A 17,301-nucleotide genomic window follows, 5' to 3' on the forward strand; every position below is an offset into this window, starting at 1 on the left:
ACCCATTTTACAGATGTCAAAACTGAGGCTCTAAGAATGTCAGGTGCTGATGCTTCACATTTCTACAAGAAAAACTTGGAAAAATTCATGCCAGATTTAGCCATAGCTAAGAAGTATGAAGGCCACATTTCTCACAATGTGTCCTTAGAACTTGAGTGCTGCAAGACATGAGGAAAAAAGACTCTTAGGCCAAAGGAGGTTGAGAAACACTTGGCAGGTGATCACCCCTCTCGGGGCTCTCTCAAAGAGCTGTGAAAAGGGGCTATGGGGACAATGTCTGAGAAGGCTCCTGGTGGACTTCCAGAACAGCCCCTGTGCTCTGCTCTCTCCTCTAAGTAAGGGCAGTGGTCTCAGCCAAGAAGGAGCTGGCTTGTTTTGGGGTCGGGGTAGGAGGGAGGTCTTTCTTGCAGAGCATTCCCCATTCTAGGACTCCCTGGACTGAGCAGGACAGACAGCCCTCCAGGGACTCCGCAGCCCCATGTCTACAAGGGACATCCTTCGATGGTGGTACACGAGCGACCAGCCTGCTGGTCCCCCTTCCCTCCCTCACCCTGATTCCAGAGCTGAGCTTTCATGGGCCACCATGTTATCGAAGCTTTTCCCAAAGCTTCTCTTGCCCCGAGCAGCCAAGGGTGTGGGGCAGGACCACTGTGGTTTTGCTCCTGAGTGCACGTGGCCTCTCCTCTGCCTCCACCCGACCCAGGACACAGAGTCCACAGGTCACTGAACAGAGAGCAAGGCCTCGACCCCGCCTGTGACTCCTGCCAGCCGTGGCCTCAGTGAGGGTCGCTCTTGGTCTCCAAGAATGAAGGGTGGCTCAGGCAAGTCCGAGGCTCCCCTTAGGAGTAACAGCCAGAGAGAACCAGCCCTGTCAAACCCCCGCTACGTGCCAGGCACAGGCACAAGTGTCAACTCATTCGGTGCAAGGATTTTAGCTGTGTGGGCCATGAGGACGCCGCGGTTCGGGGGGGCAGAGGGATGCCATGTGGGTGGTGCTGGGACTGGGGGTGAGGGTGCCCCTTCCACCACCCGCAACCTCCCGGGCAGGGGCGCGGCTCCTAGGGACGGCCCGGGAGCTGAGCCCCTCACTCGGACACAGCTGTCAGTTTGTTTCTTGAAAGAAAAATGGCTCCGCTGACTTCCCAGTTAAATATGTGCCCCCAGAGAGTCAAGGTGTTCCAGGGACGGCCCTGCGTCACAGCCATGCACGCAGGCTGTTGGGACAGCAGGTCTCCTCCAGTCCCTGCTGGGCCGATAAATCAATAATCGTCCAGAGTGAGGCAGTGTTTCCTGCCCTGTCATCCCTTGTGAGACAATTGTCACCGAGGACTTCTTTACTTCTCGTCCATTCACAAGGCATCGCAGACGCTAATTATTATTACTTTTTATTATGGTAAAATATCCATACCATAATATTTGTCATTTTAACCATTCCTGCGTGTACAAGTCAGTGGCATTAAATACATTCACGGTGTTGTGTAACCAGCCCCACGATCCGTACCCAAAACTTTTTGTGGTCCCCAACAGAAACTCTGTACTCATTAATAATACCTGCCCCCTCTCCCGCCCCAGGGGCTGATTCTTATTTAGAAAGCGCCTCCCTGCCCGTCCTTCCACCCCCATCCCTCTTTGGGAATATTTTTAAATAAACACCACAGTCCACATCCAACCTTACTGAGCACAAGGAAGCTGCCTAGATTATTCTGGGCTTTGCGACCTAATTAGGGAAACGGGAAAACTCAAAACAAGGATTCCGGGAGCCTGGGCTGCTTGAAGTTACCTTCTTCCTGGAGGGTGGGACCTGCCTGGGGAGATGGAAACCTGGATGCAGGTTTGTTTTTGAAACGTCTGGGCTGGGCTTGGCCTCCCGGCTCTCCCTGGCCGCTGGGGCTGCCTGTCTCACTTCGCCCCACGGACCAGGGGCTGTTTTCTTTTGCTCTGTGTTCCAGCAACCAGCTCCTCTCCCACTGAGGTCCCAAAGGCAGCTGGGCCCAGCGTGGGGTGCGGGGAGGCTGGCTCGTTGGTTTTCTGGATTTGATCCTAGGCTGCAGTTCTGCCAATAATAACAATAACAACAGCAACAACAACAACAAAAGACTTAAAACAACAATCTCTGGCCCCAGGTATCAACACAGGGGGAATCAAAAGCACTTGGGTTGCTGGGGTCAGACCTGGATTTGAGTCTACAGCTTTCTAACCGACACCTCTGATAGTAGCTTCCACCCTTTGAGGCTCAGTTTCCAACTTGGTAAGAGAAGATAACTCGAGAAGCCTGTGATACATTTCTTTATTCTACAGCAGGAATATGATGTCATGGTGTTGGTCTCTAGAAAGTCTTTGCAATCTTCGTATACCTGAAAACTCCTATTCATCCTGTAAATCCCAGTTCACATAGCCCCTCCTCTGCAAGGCCAACCCAGAAAACCTCAGAAGTTAATCATTTCCATCTTTGTTCTATTTTATTACTTAATACAGTTTTATGTTGTCATATTCACAACTCTGTGCTGTTATTTATATTCTCACTTCTCTCCTGGGCTCAGCTCCTCAAGGGCAGAGACTCTGCCTATTCATTGCTTTGTCCAGGATACAAAAAATACTTTATGAATGTGAGGTCCCGGTGGCCCTGAAGTCTATGTTGTCCGTGCTGGGGCCCACAGGGATGTGGTATGTGTGTCACAAGGCAGGGACTGGGGGTGCTGAGAGAGAATCTCCCCTCCCTCCCGTGAGTGGGGCCACCTCCATTTGCACTGGAACCCCAAGCAGGCACTTGGAGTCTCATTCTTTGGGTGACTTTGGAAGGAAGTTCCCTGGGGCCGTGACTGATTTCTGTGGACTCTCCTCACCCAGAACTTGGGGAAGCTGCCCTGGGCAACCTGAGTACGGCTGGAGGTCGGGGGGAGGCTGGCTTCTTGGAGGTCACTGCCGCTGCTTTGTCCCTCCTGTTTGGAACCTGGCTCACCCCAACCTCCCGGATCTGTTTGTAAAAAATAATTATTTGCTTAAAACATGTGAAGTGCTCCTGTAATTTTAATAGGTTTAATTTAAATTTTAAACTACGGATCTTCAACCTCTAATCACTTTGAAACTGAAGTGCTTTTCACCAAATGTGAAGTGCTTCAGGGTTGGAAATGATTATATGTAGGGCAGCGAGAGGGAGGAGAGAGGGAGAGGAGGGAGGAAGATGCTACAGCTGGAAGGATCAGAGGCAGAAGGAGAAAGAGCAACCCAGAACCAAGTTGGAACAACAGTCCCTTGGGCTGAGCCTCTGTCAGGGCAAATTCAACCTTCTAGAAGATCTAAGCTGAGAAGAGATATTGATGTCCACAGCCCCATCTAATTCAAACCCAAATTTTATTTTTCATATTGATACAAAACTTATGTGCACTGTGAAGTTTACAGTAACTTCTTGTTAGGTTTTTTTTGATTGCACAATTCTGGTAAGTCATCTGATGTTGAACTCTGTGTGTATGTGACCCCGAGTCCCTAGGCACGTGCTGGCCGGGTCACCCAGCACTGGCCGCAGAGCAGCGTGGACAGCTGGGTAGAAGGGCCTGCTGCTGGGTGAAGATTCAGACATTTGAGCTTGGTTTGCACAACTCCAGAGCTGAGATCCTGTGGAGGGTGGTGTGATCCCTGTACAAGGTAACCTGGCAGGGCACGTGTGTGAGTGTGTGTGCACACGCATGTGAGTGTGTGTGTTGGGGGTGGATTGCTAGAAACACCTGGCTGCAGCTGGCAAGGCTGGGTGCTGTGGGAAACGTGAGAACCCTCCACTGCTGCGGGGCACCGTAGAACCAGGAAGCTGCAGCCTGCAGAGGCCCCACGCCCGGCTGGGGTCAGGCAGCGGGGGTGGTTGGGCGGCCCACAAGCCCACAGCTGCTGCCCGCGCGCCGCAGCCGCTCTCGTCTTGACATGCTGGACGAGCAAGAGAAACCAGATGGCAGGCTCAGGCCTGGCTTCCATGTCACCACTGCCTCTTTCTCCCATGTACCGTCTCGGGCTGGTTGCTCTGACTTTCCAAGCATTGTTTTGCTCTTTTGTAAGTAGGACATAAGCACTTCGTGCTCCCTGGGAGTTTTGGGCAGTTTTCCCAGCCTCGCCTTTGGGCCCACAGTGGCCCTGCACTTGCTTCTGAAGTTCTCACCCTCCAGGAATTGGAGTCCAGGTGTCCCCTGGCCTAGCACCTCCCTGGGTCCCCATCAGACTGGGAGCTCGTCCATGGCAGGCCTGGGGCTGGTAGATCTTTGTGTCCCCAGCACCTACTGCAGGGCCAGGAGCCAAGTGCAGCTCAGATTGGAGGCTCTGCGAGGATGGAGTGGGGCGCAGGGGAGCGATCACGTGGTTTGGACGAGACGGGTCAGGATTCGATTCTAGGCTCAGCCGTTTTCATATAATGCATCGTCTACTGTAAAAATCAGTCAACCTCATACGACACCCCCCAAATCACTTCCAGGTGCATTAAGGACCTACATTCAAGAAGAGAAATTTTAATGCATTTAGAAGAAAATAGAATATCTTCATGACTACGAGATAGAGAAGAACTTTCAAAACGCCCCTCCCCAAACCCAGAGGAAAGTATTGATACATTTGACCACATGAAATTAAATGTAAATTTTTCTGTTCAGTAAGAGATATCCTAAAAGAAATGAAAAGGCAGCCTATGAACTGAGAGAAGATACTTACAATATATGTAACAAATAAAGGATTTGCTTCCAGAAGACAGGAAGAATTCTACGAATCAAAATAAAAAGGGCAATGAATAGAAAAATGGGCAAAATATCTGAATGAACAATTCACAGAAGAGAAACCACATGAGGTTCCAAATATCTGAAGAGATTCCCAACCTCTTAGTAATCAGGGGAATGTAAATTGAAACCACGTGTACTAGATTAGCAAAAATATCTGGGACAGAAAGAAAATGAACAGGAGACAGAAGGTGGCGGGAGCTGACGTTGCGGAGACAGTATTCCTGGCCGAACTGCTGCACCCGGGCAGCCCCGGCCAGCCTCCCAGAGCAGTGTCCCCTCCAGACTCCAGGGAGGACACACCCCAGAATTTCCAGCAGCCACTTCTCCTGCCACTTTCTTTGGGTTTAATTTACTTTTTTCTTCCCCAAACTCTTGAGATGGAAGTTTGGATCATGGTCTTTCACCTTTTCCTCTTTTTTAATATACACATTTAAGGCTATACCATTTCCCCCTAAGCATGGCTTTTGTACATTCCACAGTTTATCAAATAGTATAGTTTTATTATCATTTAGTTAAAATACTTTCTAATTTCTACCGGATGTTTTTGTTTGACCCGGTGTATTTCTTAGACGTGTATTTCCTCATCTCTCAAATTCTTAATTTGTCCTTGATGCCTAGCTGAATTCCACTCCAGTCAGAGAACATGCTCTGTGTGAGTTAATCCTTTCAAAAGTGTCAAAACTGGCTTTATGGCTCAGTGTATGGTCAATTTTGGTAAATGTTAAGTGTACCTGAAAATAAGGTATACTCTGCAGTTGTGAGGTGCAGTGCTCTGTAAATGTCAATTAAGTCAAGTTGGTTAATTATGTTATTCAAAACTTCTATACCCTTGCTAATGTTTTTGGTCTGCTTGTTCTATCAATTACAAAAAAAAGTATTAAAATTTGCCACTGTAATAGTGATTTCATCTATTTTTCTTTTTAGTTCTGTCAGTTTTTGCTTTGCATGTTATGAGACTATGTTATTAGGTGCATACACATTTAGAATTATTATATGTTTCTGGCAAATTGGATTTCATATTTTATAAAATGCCCCTCTCTATATTTAGTCACTTTTACTTCCTTAAAGTCTACATTGTCTGATATTAATGTAGCTTTTTCAGTTTTCTCTTGGTTAATGTTTGCATTGAGATATCTTTCCCTCCTTTTACTTCCAGTTTTTCCACATTTTTATATTTGAAGTGTGTATCATGTAAGCAGCATATAATTGAATTGTTTTTTCTTAAATCTTATCTGTAAGTCTTTGTCCATTTGCACTTAATGTAATGACTGATAGAGTTTATTTCTTCTGTCTTCTCCTTTCTTGCTTTCTTTTGGATTCACTATTTTTTTCATTATTATTCTTTTTGCTCCTTTACTTAGTATTTATACATTCTTTTGTTATTCTTTTAATGGTTATCCTAGAATTGTGGTTTCAAACTATTCGGTCCCAGGACATCTTTATACTGTTAAAAATTGTTAGAACCCCAAAAGGATTTTATTCATCTGGGTTACACTATGAATATCTTATTGTAATATAAGTTAAAACTGAGAAGAATGTAAAATATTTATAAATTCATTTTAAAGTAACAATAATAAATATTAGTTATTAGAAATAACTTACCTTTTCATGAAAAACAGCCACACTTTCTGAAACAAAAAATATTGAGAATATGGCATTGTTTTCCACCTTGGCTTATTTTTTTTTAACACATAGCTTAATAAAAGACAACTATGTCCTCATATCTGCTTTTGCATTCAATTTATTGAGATATGTTGTTTTGGTTGGAATATGTAATGAAAATCTGGCCTCATTCAGATATGTAGTTGGAAAAAAGGGGAATATTTTAATGGCCTTTTCAGAGTATTGTGGGTATAGTCTGATCCTACACCAGAGCTTCACAAGTGGTAGTTTCTTAAAGGTTAATTACAAGGTGGAATCTGAAACCAGATCAATGAACTTTTCATATTTGGTTTCCTTAAAATCTAACCATCTCTCCATCTCTCTTGTAATTTGAATAGATTTTTCGCTCATGCATAATTTTGTAACATTATGCATTGATCATTTGGAAAATATTGCTTCACTGACTTATGCAAGTCTTTCAAATGTTGACACATTTGATTATATAATGTTAAAAAATCACATTTGTTTATGTCATCATTGATTTTATCAGAAAAGTCTTTAAACATTGGGGAGCCATCAAGCTCAAGATGGCCAAGACAAGTTTTCCAAAATTTTAATTTTTATTTGAAATCTCAAATGATATCATTGATCACCTGTGCTGTAAGTTGTTTTTTTTTTTAAGGGACATGTTCACTTTGTTCACTTTTGAAAGGGTGGCTGCCAAATATCCAAATTCAAATAGCCATAGTTTATCTGTCAGTTATTCTTTCCAGTAAAAATGGTGTTGGAAGGAAAAGTGGCTAGTTCACCTCACAACTTAATCACACAAGTGCTTCCTGCAGACAAGCTTTGATGTTACTATTGTAATTGTTTCAGGCTGCCACAAACTATGCCCATGTAGACTTGGAGTTTAATAAACATGATGTGTCCTGACTGCTCTGCTGCCTGGCTGTTCCTTTGTCTCTTGCTGTCCTTGGGCCTCCCTATTCCCTGAGACACAGCCATACTGAAATTAGTCCAATTAATAACCTACAGTGGCCTCTAAGTGTTCCAGTGAAAGGAAGAGTCACATGTTTTGTACTTTAAATCAACAGCTATCAATGATTAAGCTTAGTGAGGAAGACATGTTGGAAGCTGAGATAGCCTGAAAGCCAGACCTTTTGCAGCAAACAGTTAAACCAGTTATGAATGCAAAGGAAGAGTTCTTGAAGGAAAAGCAAAGTGCTACTCCAGTGAACACACAGATGATATGAAAGTGAAACAGCCGTATTGCTGATATGAAGAAAGTTTGAGTGGTCTGGATAGGAGAGCAAACCAGCCACAACATTCCCTTAAGCCACAGCCTCATCCGGAGCAAGGCCTAACTCTCTTCAATTCTGTGAAGGCTGACAGAGGTGGGGAAGCTGCAGAAAAACGTTTGAAAGTAGCAGAGGTCAGTTCATGAGGTTTAAGGAAAGAAGCCATCTCCGTAATATAAAAGTTCAAAGTGAGGCAGCAAGTGCTGATGTAGAAGCTGCAGCAAGTTATCAAGAAGATCTAGTTGACATCACTGATGATGGTGGATACACTAAACAACAGTTTTCAGTGTAGATTAAACAGCCTTATATTGGAAGAAGATGCCATCTAGAACATTCATAGCTAAAGAGAAGTCCACGCTTGGCTTCAGAGCTCCAAAGAACAGGCTGACTGTCTTGTTAGGAGCTAATGCAGCTGGTGACTTTCAATTGAAGCCAATGCTCATTTACTCTTCTGAAAATCCTATGGCCCTTAAAAATCATGCTAAATCTACTTTGCCTAGATTCTATAAATGGAACAACAAAGCCTGGACAACAGCACATCTGTTTACATCATGGTTTGATGAATATTTTAAGCCCACTGTTGAGACTGACTTCTCAGATGAAAGATTCGTTTCCAAGTGCTGCTGCTCATTGACAATGCACCTGGGCACCCAAGAGCTCTGATGGAGACGTACAAGGAGATGAATGCTGTTTTCTGCCAACACAACGTCCATTTTGTAGCCTGTGGTTCAGGGAGTAATTTCAATTCTCAAGTTTTATTATTTAACAAATACATTTCGTAAAGCTATAGCTTCCATAGATGGTGATTCCTCTGATGAATCTGGGCAAAGTAAATTGAGAACCTTCTGGAAAGGATTCACCATTCTAGATGCCATTAAGAACATGTGTGATTCGTGGGAGGAGGTTAAAATATCAACATTAACAGGGCTTTGGAAGAAGTTGGTTCCAACGCTCATGGATGACTTTTGGTGCAGTTACATTAGATGTGGTAGAAAAAGCTAGAGAAGTAGAATAAGCAGAGGAGCCTGGACATGGGGCTGCCTTGCTGGGATCTCAGGATCAGCAGTTGCTTCTTGGATGAGCGAAGACGTAGTTTCTTGAGATGGAACATGCTGCTTGTAAAGATGCTGTGAACGTTGCTGAAACGACAACAAAGGATTTAGAATAGTACATAAACTCAGTTGCTAAAGTAGTGGCAACGTTTGAGAGAATCAACTCCAGTTTTGAAATCTACTGTGGGTAAAATGCCACCAAACAGGATCACGTGCCACAGAGAAATCTTTCATGAAAGGAAAAGTCAAACGATGGGACAAACGTCATCGTTGTCTTATTTTAAGAAATTGCCGCAGCCGCCCCAACCTTCAGCAGCCACCACTCTGATCAGTCAGCAGCGTCAACAGCAAGGCACGACCCTCGACCAGCAAAAAGATGTCAACTTGTTGAAAGCTCAGGTGATCATTTGCATTTTTTTTTAGCAATAAAGTATTTGTAAATTACTTTACAAATTTGTCTAAAAAATATACTTTTTTAGACATAATGTTGTGGCACACTTAATAGACTACAGTATATTGTAAACGTGACTTTTATATGCAGTGGGAAACCAAAAAGTTTGCATGACTTGCTGTCCTGAAATAGTCACTTTGTTGCAGTGGTCTGGAACTGGGCCGCAGCGGCTCCGAGGTGTGCCTGCAATTAGTAGTGTCATCACAAGGGACTGACAGGCCTACGGGTGTGTCCCGCAAATATCTGGTGCTCTTGGTGAAAGCGGAGCTAGGGCACTGTGTCCCCTGGTTCTCTCTAGAGCTGTCTGGGTAACAGGAAGTGCACTGCATTCTGGCCACTGCTGGTCAGCTACTGGAACCTTCTATAACTCCTCATCACTCCTGGCTCTTCTGGGGGCCTTCACCCTGCTGTGATGGCACCCCCATGCTGTCCCCTGTCCCTGGCTCCTACAGTCTTCCCAGGATGGTGGGACCTGTGCACCTGACTCTTCCCTGGGAGAAGGAACGTTCTCTCAGGCTCCCCAGGCCTGGGGAGAGGAGGGCACAGGCGTGGTTGTGTTCTGCATATGCATGACGGCTACGTCTGCTTTTTGGTGTGAGGGTCCATCAGCTTAGAAGGCAACAACTTGTCTTGGTTTCACCTCGGGAACTGTGAACTCAGTCTCTACTCAGGATTAAACCTTTTTGGTGCATTATAGATGGGGATGTGTCACAGTGAGAGGGAAGGGGATGGGGGTGAGAATGAGAACGAGCCTTATATTTTATTTTCTCATCCCACGAGCATTCATGTATCGAGCATTGAGTTTACACAGCAGCTGAGAGCCAGGGAGGGGATTCAAACCCAGCTCTCTGTAGACACTGCGGCCGTGCTCCAGCCACCAGGAAAGATGCCCACCCTCCTGGGGCGGCCTTGAAGTGGGGGGACATGCATGCACAGTGCCTGGTGTGCAAGAACTCGGTGTATGATAACTTCTTTCTTTCTCTGAGCAAAACAGAAATCTTAAAAGGAAGTAAAAATCTGTTGCCTTGGAGAAGTTTGAGAAGAAACCAGAAAGTGTGTGGGAAGGGATTTGCTCAGCCTGGGCTGCCACGCTGGTTCCGGTGGGCTCCACTCCCGGCAAGCCCTGGTGGACGGGGGGGCACTTACCCGCCTCCTCGAGGTTTTATTCCCTCGCTTCCCCCACAGGCCCGGCCGCTGTCCCGGGCAGACGGGTGGTGAGTTAGCGTCTCCCGATGGCGACCTTTGCTGCACTCAGCCTTATCTTCCATTTATTGTGATTACGCTCATAATGAAGGGCTGCAGATCTGACAGATTGGATATCATCTTGGAGGCTGTACTTGTCATAGTTCTCGCAGTTTGGATTGATTTGGGAGAGAGAAAAGGGAGAGAGGCTCTTTGTAAAGAAAACATGATTTTTTTATACGAGTAGTCATTACAGGACATGATTATGTTGTATTCATCTCCCTGTGCAGAAACGATGCTAGCAAAGAGCCTTCCTTTATTTCCCCGGGTAAAAGAAGCCCTGGTGGTTTAATAAGCTGAAGGGAACACACACAATGGAAGGAAGGAATGAAGAAGGGACAAGGTAGTGGCCCCCCCCTTCCTCCTGCTCCTGGGAGCAGCCCAGAGTCAGACAGCCTCAGCCTGGAGATTTGGCTTCCTTTGGACAAGTCATGCCATGCCCGTGAGCCTCAGTTACTCATTGATAAGGTGAGCCTCTGGCTGTCTGTTGCTGTGTAGCAGGTGCCCCAAGCCCGGGGTACCGCCATCAGCAGGCATCTGTTATCTCTCCCGATGCTTCGCTCAGCCCAGCAGTTCTCAGCAGGAGCGCTCATGGGATTGTAGTCAGATGGTGGCTGGGCCGGAGCCCCCTGAAGGCTTCATTGCTGCTGGCTGTTGGCTGGGATTTCAGAAGGGACTGTCCACGGGGACATCTACACATGGCCTCCTCACGTACCCTGGGCTTCCTCACAGCATGGTGGCTGGGTCGTCTATTGTTAAAGACCCACTGAGGCCATCCAGGTTCACAGAGAGGAGACACAGACTCCAGCTCCTGCTGGGGACATGGTAAGGTTCTGGGGTGGGGTGTGGCTATTTCTGGAAAACGCAATCTGCCTCCATCAGGATAATAATGACTGGTGTTTGGGTTACCATAAGAATAAATGAAACACCATTGACAGGCAATGAGGCATCGGGGAGAGTTTGAACTTTGGATTCCAGTTCTGACTCCACCACTTCCCAGCGGTGGGACAAGCTGACCGTGCCCTGGCGGGTTCTGCCAATTGGGGCCTGAGAGAAGAGGGTATTTTGGTGGAAGCGGGGGACCCTGTCCCTTCAGATGTTTTTCCCTTTTCGCCTGGCAGGCTGCCGCTGATCTGCACGGTGTTTCGTGGCGACTTGCCTGCAGTAAGCCTTACCTTTTATTGAAGGTTACTATGATTATAATGAAAGGCTGTGAACTTATTAGATTGACATCACAGTCCTTTGATTTGGGCAGATTTAAGAGTTTGCTCATTCATAAAACCTCTCTTCCTGGGTCACAGCAAAGACTGAGTGGATAACAAGTGTGAGCTCGAGCGTGTGGAAGGTGTTGTCGAGTGTGGGCTAAGCGTGTGCTTTGGGGTCAGACGATGGGATTTGGATCCTCGCCTGGTCATTCATTAACTGGGGAAGCTTAGATAAGTCAGGGCCCATCTCTGAGCCTCTGTTTTCACGTCTCTGAAATGGGATGCTGCCCAGGGTTACCAGGCTGCACACTGCAAGGAGAGCCTCTCCCAGCATGCTCTGTGTTAGTGGTGCCCCTCGGGGGGAGCAGGGCACAGTCTGCACGGCTCCATGACCTCTGCTGTGCACAGGGGTTGTGCGGGCCAGAGGAGGGCAGGTGGGAAGGGCCGAGAAAATTCTCAGCTACGGTTTGCCTCCCTCCTACCTTCCCTGAACCCTCAGTGGGATGCAGGGAGATTTCTGGCAACTATACAGAGGGGTCCTTTCTTCTCCTCCCAGGCCGAGTAGGCCCCTGTAGCCCCCCCAGCTCATCCCTGGGGGTTGCAGAGTATGCTGGGTTCTTGCACCCTGCAGCCCTGGGAAAGGGGCTCCTACTCTAAGCGGCGAGGCAGGGAGGTCCGGGGTTCCTTCGCTGAGGTTTACCTCTGGATGGAAAGGTCGGAGGGGCCTGTCACGAGGCTGTGCAGTTGGTGGCACTGGCTTTCTGGTGAGTCCAGTATGTTCTCGGCCACTCAGTTCACTCATTACATACTCGCCCTTTTGGGCCGAGGGGTGAATTGCTAAGGTTTGGGGAAGGGATTCAGGAAAACCTGGATTAGAATTCCTGTCACTTGGACCATCACTTACCGGCTGCGGGACCTTGGCCAGTTGCCCATTTCCTCTGAGTCCTGTTTACTATATCTATAAAAATGGGTCAAATGACACCTGCCTCTCAGGCTGGATGTATGGATTAGATGAGATAGAGCCCGTGTGACTGAGCAATTAATTGAACAGTATGGACTGAGTACCCAGGGTGCATTCTAGGTGCTGGGATGCGAGCAAGTAGGCAGTGTCTGGGAGCTCAGGAGGCAGGAGCCGAGCACAGCCGAGTGAAAAGTCAGATGGTGACAGCATGTGGAGAAAATAAAGGGTGCAGAGCCACGGTCTCAGGTGGGTGGCCAGGAGGGAGGAAGCGCTGCACGGGCATGCCACTGTCTGCGGGAAGACCAGCAGGTGGCAAGAAGGGCCCCAGGAAGGCCTCACATGGGCGTGTTTAGGGACTAGAAGTGGCACCAGGAGGCGGGGGCTGGGCTGGGACCCCCAAAGGCGAGTGGAGCAAGAGGAGGGGCCAGACGCACTGGCCCCACGGGCTGCCCCAAATAAGGCAGCTTGAAACCCTTGAGACGGAAGCTAAGGCGGTTCAGGGGATGACCTGCCCTCTCCCTTCTCTTAGCATTTTACCACTTTTTAATATGCTTTGAAAGAACGTACATTAGTATTTGTAAATAACCTTTTTTAAAAACCTTTGCAGTTTTCCCATTCCCATAAGAACAAAGAAACCTACTCTCAAGTGCAAAGTAAGTTCATATCCTTCCATCCTCCCGGCGAGTTCAGAAGTGGTGTGTGTTTCCAGAGTCATGCTCCACACGGCAGCTCGAATGCCCCTGGGGACAACCCGTTGTTACCATGTCCATTGCACAGATGTGCAAACTGAGACCCAGAGAGGTGACAGGCACAGTCAAGGTCACACGCCTTGCAAGAGGAGGGCAGGACTTGGACCTGGGTTTACCCAACTCCGGGCTGTTCCCTCAACCCTGGCTGATGACGTTTGACAGCATCAGCTGCCCCACCTCTGTCCGCTCCAGCACCGATTTCTGTTGCTGACGCCACGGTGTGACATGCAGGCTTCTCCGTCACTTGCCAAACTTGATGGAGCTCAGTGGGCTTTCTTCTAGTGATGATGGACATAATTAATTTAGAAGAGGAGTTGCCTCATTGCTGCTGGTGTCAAATAAAAATGAGAAGGGAAGACAGGTTGCTCACTGGCTCTGAACAAGACAACGAGCTCAGGCAGAGCTGGAGGGTCGAGTATTCTTGGGAGGGGCGACCCCAACTGAGGGCCTGCCTGGCTCTTAGGAATGTCTCAAATGCATGTTGCCCTAAGTAGCCAGCGATGGTGACAGCAAGCCTGGAGGCTGGGCCATGGAAAGCGAGTGTGGAAAACCAGGCAGGTGAAGATATTTCCTAGAACACACCATTAAGCGGCATGCCGTTCACTGGTCCTCAAACTTCGGTGTCTCTCTAAATCCTCTAGAAGGCACACTTTAAAAAGTCCAGATTCCTTGGCCACACCCCAAGTGTTCAAATTCAGTCTCTCTGGAGTAGGTCTTGGGGTGTTGATTTTTAACAGTTGCTCCAAATGGGTCTGGTGCAGGAGGTTTGAGAAACACAGACACAGGGCTCAGAGCATGAGATCTGGGGTTTTCCAGTCGTGGTTTTGAAGCCAGTATGACCCAACACAGGGGATGGAACCTCCTTGATCTTCACTTCCCCCTGCTGTGACATGAGCTGTAGGAACATCCACCTCAGAGGGGTCAGGCACATGAAGCTGCCTTAGTTGTGCAGTTGCACGTTGCAAGGTGTAGTAGACGCAGCCCCAGGTAGAGGACTAGGTGGCGATCCTTGAAGGTCAGGTGCACGGGGCTCTCAGTCCCCAGACACCAGTCCATCAGCAGAACTGATAACCCAACCCTTCAAGATTCAGCTCAGACATCCCTCTAAGAAGCCTTCCTTACGACCTTATCGAAATGTCTCTCGCATTGCATTAACACAGTCACTTGTATATTTCTCCGCACTGTGAGCTCCTTGGTGGAAGGGACAATCTTGTTTAATGTGTATCTCTAGGACCCTGCACAGAAGACATTTTTCATGGTTGTTCTCAACATATTGAAGCAATTTTATGTTGTTTTTGACTTCTCTTCACTCAGTAAGCGTTTTTCCGTGGTCCAAAGCCTTTGTTGTTACCATTTTTCAGGGCTTCCCAGTGCTCTGCGAGGTGTTGCGCTCTGAATGTTTAAACTGCTCCCTTCCTGACGCTCTTCATTTTTCGCCATATAACTAATGCCAAAGTGAATATCTTTGTGCCCCTGGTTTGTGTAGTGAGCTTGTGCAGATTAACTAGAAAACCACCAGGCTCCACTAGTAAACTACTTTAATTAGATAAGTCTAACAAGATGGGAGTCAATCCCCAAGTACAAAAAACTGGTCAACCTCACTAGATATAAAATGCAAAATAGAATTATGCCTGATAACTTACCCATTAAACTAGCAAAATTAAAAATAATGGTGTTGTCAAGCACTGATGATGGCATAATGAATTAGGTGTACTTGTTTAAGCATTGTCTTCGGCAGTGGAAATTCGCACAGTTTGGCAATGGGTTTAAAAATTAGTAATCCCCCCACCCTTGGAATACTATTTTAAAGAAGAGACTTCTTGTACAAATTGGATGAAATCGCAAGTCTGTTAGTGGGTACTCTTTCGTGAAATGAAGTCATTTCCCGTGTGAAGAAGGCAGCTCCGTGTGATTTCTACACGGCGTGGTGTGGGTTCCAGACAGGAGTGGCGGGAGGAGTAAGAGTAGCCTCCGTGAAGATGTGATTCTTGACCTTAGACTTGAAGGGTCAGTAGCTGCTTGTCCAACAGAAGGGAGAGTGGAATGGGGTAGAGTCAGAGATCCCAGCATTTGTGTGTGTTTGTGTGTGCGTGCATGTGTGCGTGAGTATGTTTGCGGAGGTGGGAGCGAGTATTTGGCTCTGTCAAAACCAGAGGCTGTACGAATTGCAGATCATGAGGTGCCTTTTGGGCCATGCTGGGGTCTCCCTTGGAAGTGGTGAGGTGACACTGAATCAGAGAAGTAACACATTCAGACTTGGAGTTTAGAAGGATCTCACTGGCTGCTGGGTGGAGGACGGAGGCAGGGAGGCCAGGTAGGAGGCTGTCACAGTAGTCTGGGGGAGAGATGTTGAAGTCTGTGTGAAGGCCAATCGCATGGAGAGAAGAGAGTGGACTGCAAAATTGGAGGAGCTCACCTCCACTTTTCTGTACGACCCTTCTCCAGGCTCCTTTCCTGGAACGGGTGCCACTTCGCTGTGCCCCTTCCCGGTACACAGGGTCTCCTGGAAGTCTGTGTTGCCCCCTCAGCTCCTGCACGTTACAAGCCCCGCTAATTGCACGTTGGCTAATTGCATAATGCAGTTATCTGCCTACTGAACTGAGGCCCAAATGTTGCTCTTTGCAGAGTAATTATGCTGGATAAGTGAATGGCTGGAATATTTACAAGATTTTGTCCCTTGGTCGATTTCCTTTCTCAGAAGACAGCCGCTGTGTGGGGTACAACATAAGACAGAAAATATCTCTGGGGCTTGTGCAACATGGCGACAGGAAAGCTTGTGGTGTTTGAGAGAGGAACATGCAAAATATTAAGTTTGGGTAAAAAAGAGCATACAACTGTTCCATCCCTGAAATGCATATGTTCCGCCGGGTGATTGGCAGGGCTGCATTCGGCTCTTGCCTGTTCCCAGTCGAGGAGCGCGTCACTCTTCCAGCACTAGTAAGAGAGGTGGGCGTTGGTCACCTCGGTTCCCAGGGTGTGTGGCCGGGTGTTGGGGTTCTGCTGTACTGGATTTGGATCCTGGTGCATACATCTTGTGACCTTGGCTGATTTCAATAATACAGGCCTCAGTTTCCTCATCTATAAAATGGGGAGATTTGTGACGGGGCATCTCAGAGGCCGGGCAGGCGGAGGGCCCCGTACAAAGCATGGGACTGAGATGTGTGCTCCTTCCCCGTCTCTCCCACAGCTCCGAGCCAGGCACTGTCAGGTACCCTGACTAGGGTGACCCTCTCCGGCCTCCTCCTTGTAGCTCAGCTCGGCCATATTGGTCGGGGGGCTTGGTCCATCGGAGATGGGACGGGTAGGAGGTGGGAGGAGAACTTTGTTGAAGGCTCTGCCTTCTTCCTAGAGAAAAGGAGATAAAAGGGGACTTGCTTTTCCTACTAAATGCCAAGCGCTGTGGGAGAAAATGTTTTTAAGTTACAATTAAGCCTTGAAAAGTGTTTCCATCTTCATTCTTTGCAGGAGGCCTTTGAGGCTCAGAGAGGTCACATACCATTCTGTGGGGCATGCAGCTCACAAATGCGGGTGCTGGCTTTGCACCGTCTCTAGTGCTCGCTCTCCGTTGGCGAGGCTGGGGTGCAGGACGCTCCCCTCACCTGTTGACTGGCTGGGAGGGGAAGTGTTCATTTTTCGTCCTTGCAGCTCCAAGGGGGGCCCTTAGCTGGTGGGCAGGTCAGATGACAGCTGCGTTGCTCCTTGCCCACTCCGAACAGGTTCTGGCCTCTGTGTCTGAGTGGCTTTGCCCCAAAGCGGATCTGACTCCCTCTCAAGGTGCTGTGGACCCCCAGCCACACTCACCCAGCCCCCTGTGGTGGGAACCTCCTGGCCACCAGCCACCTTCCCTGGCTCCATGAGTCCTGGCTGTCCCTTGGGTGGTGGCCTGTGGGGGGGCGGCTCCAACAGTGTGGGGGCTCCTTTGGCCCCCAGCAGCCTGCAACGTGGGGAGGAAGTGCAGCTGAGAGCTTTGCAGCGCAGGTCAGAGTCCTGCTG

General features: G+C 48.0%; 1 pseudogene; it reads left to right on the forward strand.

Moving 5' to 3' along the window:
• Positions 1-805: 805 nt before the first annotated feature.
• Positions 806-15,862, forward strand: LOC123620129 (annotated as a pseudogene).
• Positions 15,863-17,301: the final 1,439 nt, after the last annotated feature.

The sequence above is a fragment of the Lemur catta genome, chromosome 1 (assembly GCF_020740605.2).
Source record: "Lemur catta isolate mLemCat1 chromosome 1, mLemCat1.pri, whole genome shotgun sequence".
Classification (NCBI taxonomy): Eukaryota; Metazoa; Chordata; class Mammalia; order Primates; family Lemuridae; genus Lemur; species Lemur catta.